The 12,634-nt window shown below is 44.2% G+C and overlaps 1 protein-coding gene across 2 annotated transcripts in view; it reads right to left on the bottom strand.

Moving 5' to 3' along the window:
• Stg-1 (stargazin related protein STG-1) overlaps positions 1–8,704 on the bottom strand; it is a 41,315-nt gene extending 32,611 nt beyond the window's left edge. For both annotated transcript variants that reach the window (XM_076373688.1, XM_076373689.1), the window contains exon 1: positions 8,275–8,704. The gene's annotated coding sequence lies outside the window, so the exon portion shown is untranslated. The remainder of the gene's footprint in view (positions 1–8,274) is intronic.
• Positions 8,705–12,634: the final 3,930 nt, after the last annotated feature.

Here is a 12,634-nt window from a genome sequence, read left to right as displayed (position 1 = left end):
GGGGTGTAGGAGGAACAGTCGAGGTTCTGTTCATGGGTCATGAATTGTAAAGCGTCGCTGTTTATATTCAGACATTCGAGCCGGGGCGGCCTGGCCGCGGCGCTTCGTGCCAGCTTCCGGTGAGCGATATAAAGAGGAAAGCGAAGCGACGACGTTAAAAAGGATCGCCCGAGACCCACCCACCCTCGGGCTCGAGAGGGATCTGGCATTTTAATAAATTGAAATTCAACTGCGAAACGAAGGCGGAAAGCGTTCCGCGCTCCAGCCCGCCGGCGAAAAAGGGCGGCCGCGGGAAATTCCTGGATATATAGATTAAAATGCCCTCATTCTGCTCGATTTGCTTAGAAGCGAAAAGGAGGAAGGGCCCGCGCGAGGAATCCACGGCCGCGTTTCGGATCTTATCCTCCGACTGCCTCCATTCAACGCGCATTTTATACGCCCGGTTCGAGTTCCAGCGATCCGGCTGCCGCGAATAACGCCCCTTTTCTCTCCCCCGTGTTTTTATTTCGTCGCCGCGATTCCGTGTTTACGAGTCACCGGATATGCGCGGTCTCCGGGGAACTTTCAATTTTGATGCCGGCTCCAGCGCAAAGTTCCTCGCGATTATTTGAGCCTCGCAGAGAGTTTCGGCTCTCTTCGGGGACTTTGTACGAATTTTCGAATTCCACCGTGCGCGAACGTCAATATTTGGGACAGTTGACCGGTGTTTTTGCGACACAGTTTTGTCTACGGCTGATAAACGGACTGTCGCGGTGTTGGTTTGTAATCGGGTGGGACGGGGAGTTTGTCGAGTGAAATTAACACTGAAATTAGTAGACCCGTTAGAATAGCGGGTGACTATTTGTCACACGAATTAAAGCGAGCAGACAGCAAGTTTTATTCCTGTGGCGAATAAATATTTACTAGTCTCGAGAGCGTGCGCGCACTCCGCGAGAAATAATGTCGTTCCAACTGGAAAAATAATTGTACGTGTTTAATGGTGTTTTCATTTACGGTCCGGCGCGTGTGAATTTCGTCAATAATATTCGCGATTCGTGGCACACTTGCCGCGCGCACTGCACGCGCATAATAGACGCGGAGTGGACTGAATTAGAAGTACACCCCGCATATTAAAAGAGCCCGCGATATGCGAAGTATGTCGCGGCGTGTATACACGTTAAACACGTCGTAGAATGTGCAGGCTCATAGAATGATGTTCGCGTAAAGTATCGCAACGCGGAAAATTGTTCGCGTGGAACGTTGCAGGGGAGAATACCACCTGGTAGAGAAATGCTGTGCATATTTCACGAGCCACCGCGATATTTATCTCGCGCAAAGATTTTTTTCCTAGAATTCACTCGATGCTCTCTCGAGCCGAAAAAGTTCAGTGTTATTCCAAGCGTGCGCGAACGCGGACACCGTAAAAGCAAAGGGAATATGAAAGTGTTAATCGACTGTGCAAACGGCTGTTGTGTGTTTCGACTGTTGCCACGGAAATGAAAACAATTCAAAAACGATAGATTGATGGGAGAATAATGGTTCCGCGTCTACTAAAATAATTGCTCCGGTATTGTTGCATTTAATTAATCACATAGGCTATCTTGTAGTTGAATTCAGCCCGGGGAGATTTGTTTTTGACGTGGAAACGGTAGGTGAAAAATGAACAATGAAATATTCCCGTTTGATCCTTTCGCGAGAGAACGAAGCGCGAGTGTTCGCGGGGAGTTTGAGACTTGTCAGACGGGAATTCTGCGTGAAATAAAAAATCAAAATGTGGAACATTTGGATTGTTGTTCTGGTTTCGAGAAAAACCGAATTATTTCATCGAGAATCCAGTTAGAAGGAAGAAACGAATTTCTAATCGTGAACACTCGAAATTAAACCGAGCCGCGATTTGATTTATGAATTAGTATTGTACGGGTACAAAGATGGCAGCAGCAGTTAATTAATTTCAGCGTCCGCGGAGCGTAGCAATGTCAATGTTTGGGATTTTCGTGAGGACCGCTATGTAAATTCCACGGCATATGAAAGGAATAATTACGCTCCCGCGATGGAAATCAGTAGCGCCGGGTTCTCGGCTTGTTATCGACGTTTAAGAAACTACAATAAGCAATTAGAAACGTAGCATAAATCGAGAGGGGCAGGATGAGGCGGGTGCATCGTGTCAGCCCGATTCCCGCCTGGTAACTTCGCGGCCCGCGAACTTAAATTAGTTCTCTGCGATATGGGCCAACCTTTAACCCGGTGAATCATTGCGGTGTCCAAATCGGAACAGAGGAAACCCAATCCGGCCACCCTTCGCGATACAAAACTTTCCGCCTCCCTCCCGTGCGCGTTTTAATTAACATTCAAAAATAAATGCACGTGTCGCGTACGAGCGCGCGCCCCGTTCGGCGCGTCTGCGCTGTTCTCTCGCTTTTTAAATTATGGGAATTAGCCGGGCCAGTTATAAGTGGCATCACTGTGAATACTGACGATGCCATGCATTTCAAACTACAACGGTTTCAATGAGAATGACACGAACACGAGCCGAATATTTTCTGCGAACACGAGGGACTTCCGCTGTTGTGTTTTCCCTGATGTTTTCGACGAATCTGATAAACACACTGGTCCCCGGGGTGAAAAGTATTTTTTTTTCGCAAACTGTTCTATCGCGAACGTGACCGGGTAGGATAAATGAAAATGCATTGGTGTTTGATGAAAAATGATCGCTTCGAAGTGCACTTTCGATTCGGAAAAGACATCGGGATACTGTGACCTGCATAGAATTATATATTTCTCGCATCAGAGATTGTTTTTCGCGTGTTTGTAAATAAATGAGGGGGTAATTTGACTGTGAGATAAAATTCGCGTGTAACTTAACCCTTAGCAGTCCTATGTCGAATCAGACTCGACATTCTATTTTACCTCTACTTGTTTTAACAATTTTTTCTATATTTGTAGTATCACAATTGTACCATTTAAAGGTAACATTTCAATGACTCCCAGATATTCTTGAAAAAATAGAGAATCATATTAAACTGTAATTGATTGAAGTAACGTCGACGTGAACCTCAAAGTGACAAACCAAGAGCACTTCGGACCGCGAAGGGTTGAACGAGTTGGTTTTGGGAATGTTTAATAATGTTAATTAAATAACGAGTTCGCGGAAAGTGTGCTAATTGCCTCGGCATTTTTTCCCAACGGTTGTGCGGACGTGTGAAAGAAGTGGATGCTACGGGCACCCTCATGAACACAATGGTGTTGCCGGGGAAGGTCCGCTGTAAAGCTACGCTGCGCCAAGACGTTACCAAGAATCCCGGACTTTTTCTGCAATTAATAGCTCTAGAAGAAATTCCTATGGCAACTCGGCTGAGAAGTGTTCACTCGTACTTTTTATGCGCCGGATGCAGTTTATTAGTGCAAAGTGCTCGTAGACGTTGTTGCTAATAGACCGTGGACGTCTGCACGAGTCCCAGCTTTTAGAAACGAATTTATGGAAACGATCTTCTTTGCGACGAGTTCAAATACACTCGAAATTCTCGAGTCGCAGAGGGAAATCTTTATACTCATTGTACTTTAGTTGTTAATTAGAACCGAATATTTTCTGGGAACACAAGGGACTTGCACAGTCGTGTTTTCTCTGATGTTTTCGGCGATAATAAGATCTGATAATAAGATTTATACTCGTATTTCAATTGTTAATTAGAATACACAGCACTTCTGAGATTTATAGACACGGTTATTAATTGACGGTGGCTATATATAATAGATTCGTATCCACAATGGCAGCTAGGATATTACTGCTCCAAGACGGCGCAGTAATACTATCGCTAATCAGAATTCTAGCTTTAGATCCCGAGTAAATGTCTCAAAGCAAACTGCACACGGATTTCACGCCAATAAATAATAGTGTTGATTACACTAAAGCACAGAGAAATAGGAACTTCCAAGACGGCGAACCCGATATTCACGAGTTTACCTTTGAATTCGCTGGGATTGAAGAGTTCTCTTTTATCATAGTTCTACGGAGTATCGTAAAGCCGACGGTGCAAGACAAAAGAGGTGAATCTCCATGAAAATGTAGATCGAAAATATGAAATAAGTGCGTATAACATACAAAGCTTCCCAATTCAGTTTTCTTCAATAGAAAACTAAGTTATCCAACACTCCATTCTCGGTTTATTATTCTTTTACGTGTAGATTTCTCCTTTGAAGGATTGTACCGACTTTTCCTGTCCGTATTTCCCATTGTTATTCAATGTTCCACGTACCTTATGTTACCGTAATTTATATATTAACCCTTTGCACTCCATAGGCTCCTCTCAGCCAGATAGAAAAATTATGGAGTTTAATATTTAATGTTAAGTTTCGTACGATGCAGTAGTAAATGAAATATTAAAATAAAACAGCCTCTTCCTTCAATTTATATACGATTTCTCGTGAAGCCAGTTTCAAGAAATGTTAACTATATTTCATCGGAAAGTGTTGGGTATTTTTGGAAAACTCTTTAACCCTTTAACCCTTTGCACTCCAAAGGTGCCACTCAGTCACTCGATTGGTGCATCAAAATTGTAAAATTCCGTATTTAACATTAAGTCTTGAGTAATCTGTCGGTACGTGTAATGGGGAAATAAAATACCATTGTTTCCTATACTGTGAATAGATTCCTCGTTAAGTTAGTTGAAAAAATGTCATCTACATCTCATAGAAATAAATTGAATATTTCTAGTGACAAATTTTTGGAGTGCCAAGGGTTAAATATATATAATGATACCGAGTAAAAATGAACTGGATAAACAATTCCACACAGCTGTCACCGATAATAATTTTCCCCTGTTTTTCGATGTCCACGGATCCGAGAGTGCCGTATCAAAAATGTGAATCTTTTCTCGCGATATGAATCGCGTCGTGTCCCTACATTATTCCTTTTTTATCCCGACATCTGTTATTGTCGTGTCCCATTGTGTTCCCGCGGGGACGAACAATTTCTGCGGGCCCGGTATTGTCAACCGCGTCGACGTTAAACAACAAAAAGGAATAAATTTTATTTCCGACCGCCGTTCTAATTTCGGGGGTTACAAATAACTTTCCGACGACAAATGGAATAATGAGAGCTACGGTCGGCGATTTTCCTAGGCTAAAAGCACCGCAGACTTTCTCGTTGCCATTTGCACCAACACTTTTGCCCCTCGACGCGCGCGCACGTACACACAACACATATACACACACACACTCGTACGACGTGACTTCCCGCAGTGGCTACATGTACACGCAATTTGCCGACTGATGTAAATGTTTCAAACTAATATTACGTTAGGTTGCAATCTGCGAGCGCAGACGGATGAAGTAATTCTGTTTCTCTTTTTTACGGTGTCTTTGTCGCTGGTTTTGTATTAACACCGACCGTTCCGCAATGTTTTCGGTGTAAGTTGTTTTTGAGACAGCGGAGAGCCTCGAGTGAAACAGTGGCGAGATTTATTCTGCTACGAGAGGATGCACTGAAGTGATGTTCGTCGGTTTTGGTGAAACTTTTGTGGAAAGTTACTTTTTTTTATTGGTTACCATTTCTGTTGAAGGGTCTAGCGACATCTTTGAAATAGGAAAAAAGGGGTGAGCGTATTTTTGTTTAGAAGAAGTTCAATTCTGTTAGGAAATTAGAGAATCCATTCGTTTAAATAATACGGTATAGATATTTCATCGTCTTTGCCAAACATTCATTCTTTTTCCTCAACGATCGATGTTAATTCATACTTTGAAACGAGGCATTATTCGTCTTTACCCGATGAATAATTTCGTTAATTAAGAATGAATTATTTGCATTATTACTGGTAACATTTAATTCCACAGGAAAACGACGAACGCACTACGTACTTGTATATTCTCATTTCACTTCCGACTTATGCAATACTTTCATGGGCTCGTCGTCACGTGCCGGAATTTAATTCGTTCCACTTTAACGAACGTTAATTAAATTTCGATTGCATTATGTTGCCTCGGGCTTAACTTACCTTCGCATGTTTTGCATCGGCTCCGTTCTTGCCGTTTCGTCGTCGGGGATTATTAAAATTTTTTCCCTCCCCACGGAATCAAATTTCCCTTAATCGCCGTGAAAGGTTTTACACAATAAATCTCGACCAGTTTTTCCTGGTGTAGCGGGGTAGTTCTTGCGCACTGCAGTGGCAATTAAATGTCTCTGAAGTGAGCGAAGTGTGGGAACAAAATGGTAGGCGTTATTCCTGATAAATTTCTTATGGAAAATATAAATCATCGCGTGGATGATATAATTATAATCCTCGTCAGCCGAATAGACTTACGATCCACTTCTCTTTGCAGCTCGAAATTCGAATTTAATGAATATATATTACGAATTTATTTACCAATACGTATGAATTGTATGTAAATACTACGAGATATTCTCAAAATAATTAAATGCTTCAGTTATTTTTCATCTGTCTATCGTTGGCCAGATTTACAGAGCGTGTTTCCAACGAACGGTGAATATTTTATTCTCTCGTAATCCAGCTGGTTTTGTTTAAGTACTAAAACACGGCATTTTTGTCATTCGGAAGCTCATTTTTTTTGGGAATTCGCATGTTGCGTGCTTTCGCCGGAAATACATTGTAAAGTGTTGCAAACACGGCGATCAATGCAAATGTTCGAATAAAAAACGTTGTGTAAAGGGGGATGCAGCGAAGTGAAATGAGAATTTTACAGTTTCAAAGACACGATTGTGAATGGCGTACATGTACACCACCCTCTCGAAACCTCGTATTTTTCTAACAAATGGGTCCTGCAAATGTATTCTGCGAAGAGTTACACGGCAGGTAACAACGTAATATATGGAAGGTTTGTTAACTTCATGCCAAAACCCGGAAAGAAATTCATTTACTCGAACAATTCATATTTTACATTTGTCAGATTTTCGTATTGCTCCTGTTACTTTCGTAAAGTTGTAGAATTAAATACGGAGAACCTCGCTCACTCTCATTGAATTTTTACTCTCCGAATTGATCTGTACTTCAGCGAGAATTTTCCGAAATATTCAGCAGGATTTATGGTCCAGGAAAATCAATCGAGTGATAAAAGGGTTAGGTTTCGAATCCTTCTTTCACTGGCACGAAAAATTAAATTTAGCCATTCCTCGATGCTCTGAACTCAAAGACTATTAAACTGAACGATCGCCCCCAGTCTAGCTTGCAGTGATGAAAGCGCACAATGATGAAAAGGAAAAGTTGCGCGACGTTTGGAAAAAGGGAGATGAAAAAGCAAGAAGGAACCACCTGTGAGTGACATGGAAAACCGAACTTCAACAATTGCCAAGTTTCGAAAGCCAGCCGGGGCCGGGCAACACCAATTGAAATACCTCGACGAAAATCTATTTGCAGTATATCACGGGAGTCTCACATATCACGCGAAAATTATCGACACGGTGGGCTTGATTTACTGTGCCCTTAACGTCAGAACCAACAGCAGATACTTGTCCTTTAAATATTTAAGAAAACGGTGCCGACAGCTCCGGCACAAATGAAAACGAAGAACTGGAAGTGCGCTCCAACCCTTAATTAAAGAGTCATTAACATTTAGCAAAACATTGAAAATCCACTTAAGCCGGTCTCGCAAAACATTCAAGTCTTCTCGACAATTCCCGTCACATCGGGTTAACGCGGAGCTTTTCGTCGGAATTACAAATGAATATTTATTCAAAAACTACCCTCACCGAGAACGCAGGAATTAATCGCGCACGGTGAGACTGACAAACGTCGTTCTCCGCGCACGAAAGAGATACAATACGAGTTATTTAATAAATAACAATGCTTTCACCACTGCGAACGAAGATGTTCAACTTCCACGTACCGCGGTACGATCCTCATCACAGCGATCTCTCTTTCAACCCTCCCCTGACAAATCCCACCGCAACGTCCGCCAAACAAATCATAAAAACAAATTCCCAGCTCCGCGGAGGATCTCCAAACACGACTAAACCATTCGAGCTATCAAATAAAATCTGCTCATCGTTGAACCGTCTATTTATCCGGCGGAAAGGTGTTCAAATAAATCTCACCGGGACAACAAACCGAGGGAAAAAGAAGCAGGGGTGGCAGAGAGGAGAGAGGAACTGGTGCTCGTGAATCGATGTAACTCGAGTCATTCCGTTAAGAGAGTACACAGTAGTATTCGCCGTCGCGGGACAACGTGACGGGAAACAGCGGCGAAGGAGCAGCAGCGGGCCGGGAGGGGGATGAAGATCAACACACGGTGTTTCGTCGGTGGATCGGAGTTCTCGCTGATAAAAGCTGTGTTCCTCAAACATACCTGGAGTTTCGCGAGCCACCGTGTTCGCTTCCTTCGAGAAACGGTCTCCCTCGGCCGAGGGTGATTCGACACTATATCGCGCGCGCACCCGACGATATCATCCCCCTTTTTCTCTCCGGGCCGGTCCGCTCCGCCGACGATCACCGACTGCAGCGGGCGGTAGGTCCACACGGCGCTGCGACACTCGCAGTACACCGCGCTTCCTCGATCGTTAACGCGAACTCGTGCACCGGGAAGCAACACACCGAACGGCTACGCCGCGAAGAAACCCTCGGGTCTGCGGGGGGTCGTGCGCGCCCCCGCGTCTACCTCCGTTGCTCGACGTCTTCCACGGTGTCCTCCCCGGAGGGTATTCTCGCTGGGAAAGAGCGGGTCGGGCTGCCCGACACGGTTCGAACGGCGGACGTGCGGCACCTGCCCGGAGGAAGCTACAAATTCGACTACCGGTCGACGCCCGTCGGCCGCGCAGCACCCTCTCGAAAACACGGCTAGACGCGCGCGCATTCACGCGGGAGAAACGCGCTGCGCCCCGGCGTACAACGATACGGGGAACGCCGCGGAAACCGGTATTTTCGGGGGCGGAACGGGATTTTTTTCAACGCGACGGTTAAACAGAACTCGTTTCTTTTCGTTTCCTCCCTTGTTATTGCTGCCGGCCCGTACGAATCGAAGTGACGGCTTGTTTCAGATTTTTTTGTTTCGGCACTGTTGGGACTGCGGAGGTAGTAGTTTCGCGGGGAAGTTCGAAGTCGGTTTGTTTGCTCGCTGGAATCACTGTTGCGGCGAATTTTGGCGTGTGTGTTCTTGCGGATTTTCGAAGAAATTGGGAACGGCGTGTATTTGTTCGGGATTTTCAGCGTTAACGTTTCGTTTTCTGTTGCGGATAAAATGGAGAGAGGATTTGTTGAATAGAATACAATTCGTTTCGTTGGAGTTAAAGGGTAGTATTTTCTGTTTATTTCTTTTTGAAACGACGTGAAAGTGTGTTCGATTCCATCCACAAGATACCGCTCGTAGAACCATCGAGCGGGGGATTACGACAATAGATACGTTTCCAGGAAACGTCGGAACTCGGATGAAGAGCAAACACTTGTGTCGCTAGATCCACGGAGACCATGAGAGCGTACGGAAACATAGAACTCGATAGCCAGGAATAACTATAATGTCAAGATCCGGATCGTCCTCCGGATCGGCGATAGAAAAATGGTAGCGATACTCCGGCAGCGATTCCTTTAGGCCGCGCTTGCGGAAGGAAGGCAGGGGTTGGGCTGATCGCTTTGACGATATATGGGTAAGCAACAAGGCTTGCGGGGCGGCCGAAGAATAGGATCAAAGGGAGAGCAAGTGCGTGGCGAAGCGTCGAACGAGCCGAGTCGCAGCGAGGCGAAACCGAGGAGGAAGCGTCGGGAAAGGGGTGAAAAATTATTTCATCCGGCTAGAATCGATTATGTCCATGGAAGAGCGACGATGGAAATTCCGGTGACGCGTTGAGGGACGGGTGGAGGAGCAATGGAGACATCGGGGTGCGTTGCTGGCCAGTTCCTTTAAGAAGGGATTCAAGAGCACGCGTGCAGCTGGCGCAGCGGGGTGGGGGTGAAATGGGAACTCATAGCTTTCATGCATTCATGCAAGTATACGGGGACGATATGCAGCGAGCTCTGAAATATGGAATACATCGGATGGAAAGAATGGGACGATGGAGGGTGGCCGGTGCGCTGCGCAAATGTGAAACTGAAAGGAAACAACAGAAAAAGATGTATATTAGAAGCGTGCGTAAGCACGCGAGGGGAAAGGTGCGACGGGTGGTGGCGGTGGTTGCAGAGGGGCGAGCGGGGAAATGACTCCAGTGCGCGTGACTGTGAGACTAACCACCACCGAACGTTCATCCAGCGAGACCGTCTCTGCGAAACTATCCCTCCTCCCGCTGCGTTTCCAACCCCCTCGGATACCATGCGTCCGTTTCCAACCCCCGTGTCCCGCCGCCCTGCGTCGAACCACGAAGAACCTTTGCGCAGTCTCCAAATCGAACATCCTGCCATTGAAAGCAGGAAAAGCCCCCGTGCCGACGGGCCGGGGGCTGCTTCCACAGGGATGAAACGTTCTGACACGTGAGAGTTTGACGGAACTCTCCTTGTCGATGAGATTTCTCGGCAGACGTGACTGCGGCAACCGGACGGGACAGTTCGGGAAACTGACCGGACGGTACGTTGAAAGCTCAGAGTCGAGCGTTTTTGATCCGATGCCCGGGATTACGGAGGATTGCGGATTTTAACGGGAATCGTAGATTTCCATGGAGTCGTTCGTTGATGCTGATTGATTGTACGGAGCTTCTGGGGATGGGCTGTCTTATTTCAGGCTGATTATCTGAATATCTTTGGTCTCGACGGTGAGGAATATCGAGAAACTCGAATAGTTTTGGAATAGGAATATTGATAGAAGGGTTTTTATCGTGATGAGACTATTTGAGATTTCTTGGGGGTTGTTTTTGAATGAAGGTTGCTTTGTATGAGAAACTTTTGGGATTAACCCTTTGCACTCGAAAGTTTTTCGCTAGAAATATTCAACACTCTTTGATAAAATATAGACGATGCTTGTTGCGACTAATTTAAATAACTTAATCGATACATTAAAGGACAAAACTATTCTAGTATCTAGAATTATTTAGCGTAGGTTAAAGTATTGTAGGATGAATGGTTTGTTGTGCGTGCGTAAGGGCGACCAGGTCGTATTGCGACGGACCGGCGCCGGGATGTTTGGAAAATAGTGTGACTGCGTTTAGAAAATCTCGAGTGGCTGAAAGAATACGAGGAAGAGTGTCTGGAACTGAGCGACTGGACCGTGAGAAAAGTGTGTACGTGACTGCGTAAGTTTTGACTATGGACGAAAGATGCGAGTGAGAAGGGTGCAAGGGTGAGAAAGACAGAGCGAATGGAGGTGTGTGTTAAAACAGACAGAGAGTCGTGTGTTGGCCTTCGTGGCATTAAGTTGTATTTTTACGTGTTGTCCATATTGTTTCCTTATCTCATTAAATACATATATTTATTCCTAATTCTCTTTTTACCGAAGATCCACCTTTTCACTATCTACAATAATAGTAGCCCCACTATAAACTTCGGGGCTCGTCCGGGATCACTATACTATTTTACTTTGATATTTCACATAGTGACGCGTTACACAAAGTTCAGTGTTAAACATCAAACTTTATAATTGTACTGTATCAAACTAAATGGTGACTCACCTCCCGAGTGCAAAGGGTTAATATTTTAGATTTGATTACTCGAGTAAGTTATCCGGGAGTGTTAAAATGTTGCTACTCGGTTGTTTCGCGAATGCCGCTGTTAAATAACAAATAAACATTGTACGTTAGGGACGATGAATATCAGATTTTATTAAGTTTGAAGATTCTCGCTATTCACCCCCTCGAGAACTCTCTTAAATTGCGCTTTTCAAGTTTAACTTAACCGAGTTAGCAGTTAAGAACTTCTGCCGCTGAGATTCTCCTATGAAATATTAACAAAAGCATCGAATAAGTTATCGATGGGAATGGTAATTCGAAAATCTTGAGTACACAACGCGACTAAACTTTTATTGAAACTTCTTGATTGGTAATTCGCTGGGGGATGATTATACTAGAATTATTTGTCAATTAAATATATCCTTTCTACGCGAAGGTAAATTTGAAACTTCCAGCGAAATGTGTAAATTATACTAATTATGCTTCTCGGTTTCGTTACGTCGACGATGCATATAGAAAATTTCACTGGAACGAATTCGGTTATGTTAAAAACCCCGCGGGCGTATTTACGTTCTTTCGTTTCGATGCAGTAAAATATTTCACTTGAAACTCGTATGACGAAATATCAGAAACATTATTTATGCTGCGATATTTATCGTGCGATCGTACGAGAGCTCGATGCCAGAATTCATTCTCCATTAAATGGTAAACAGAACTTGACCTCTCGCGTAAATTGCGCTAGAACCAAGATAAGAATTTTCTTCTCGGTTTTTGCTATTGCATTCGAACAAGATGTATTCCAATTGATAACCAAATCTACAGGAGACTACGCCACTGAAGCACGTAATGGAATGAACTGCATAGAAGGTTATACATGCAGCAAGATGAGTGCATAAAACTTTGATGGTGCACTTGCGATTATTCTAGAGTATAATCCTAATGAAGCATTTTCTACTGTGTTAAATTACACTCTGAATATTTGAATAATGAAGGGTAGATTAGGTTTACTAAACGAATTTGGAAGATGTATAATAAATACTTTCTAAGAATAAAACTGTTAAGTTTATCCTTTACAATTGAACATCATTCTGTCTTCCCGTTCGACATCGTAAAAGAAGTGTGACA

The sequence above is a fragment of the Nomia melanderi genome, chromosome 14, assembly GCF_051020985.1.
Source record: "Nomia melanderi isolate GNS246 chromosome 14, iyNomMela1, whole genome shotgun sequence".
Classification (NCBI taxonomy): Eukaryota; Metazoa; Arthropoda; class Insecta; order Hymenoptera; family Halictidae; genus Nomia; species Nomia melanderi.
The sequence above is the reverse complement of the archived record's forward strand: the minus strand, read 5'-3'. Positions and strand labels throughout refer to the sequence as shown.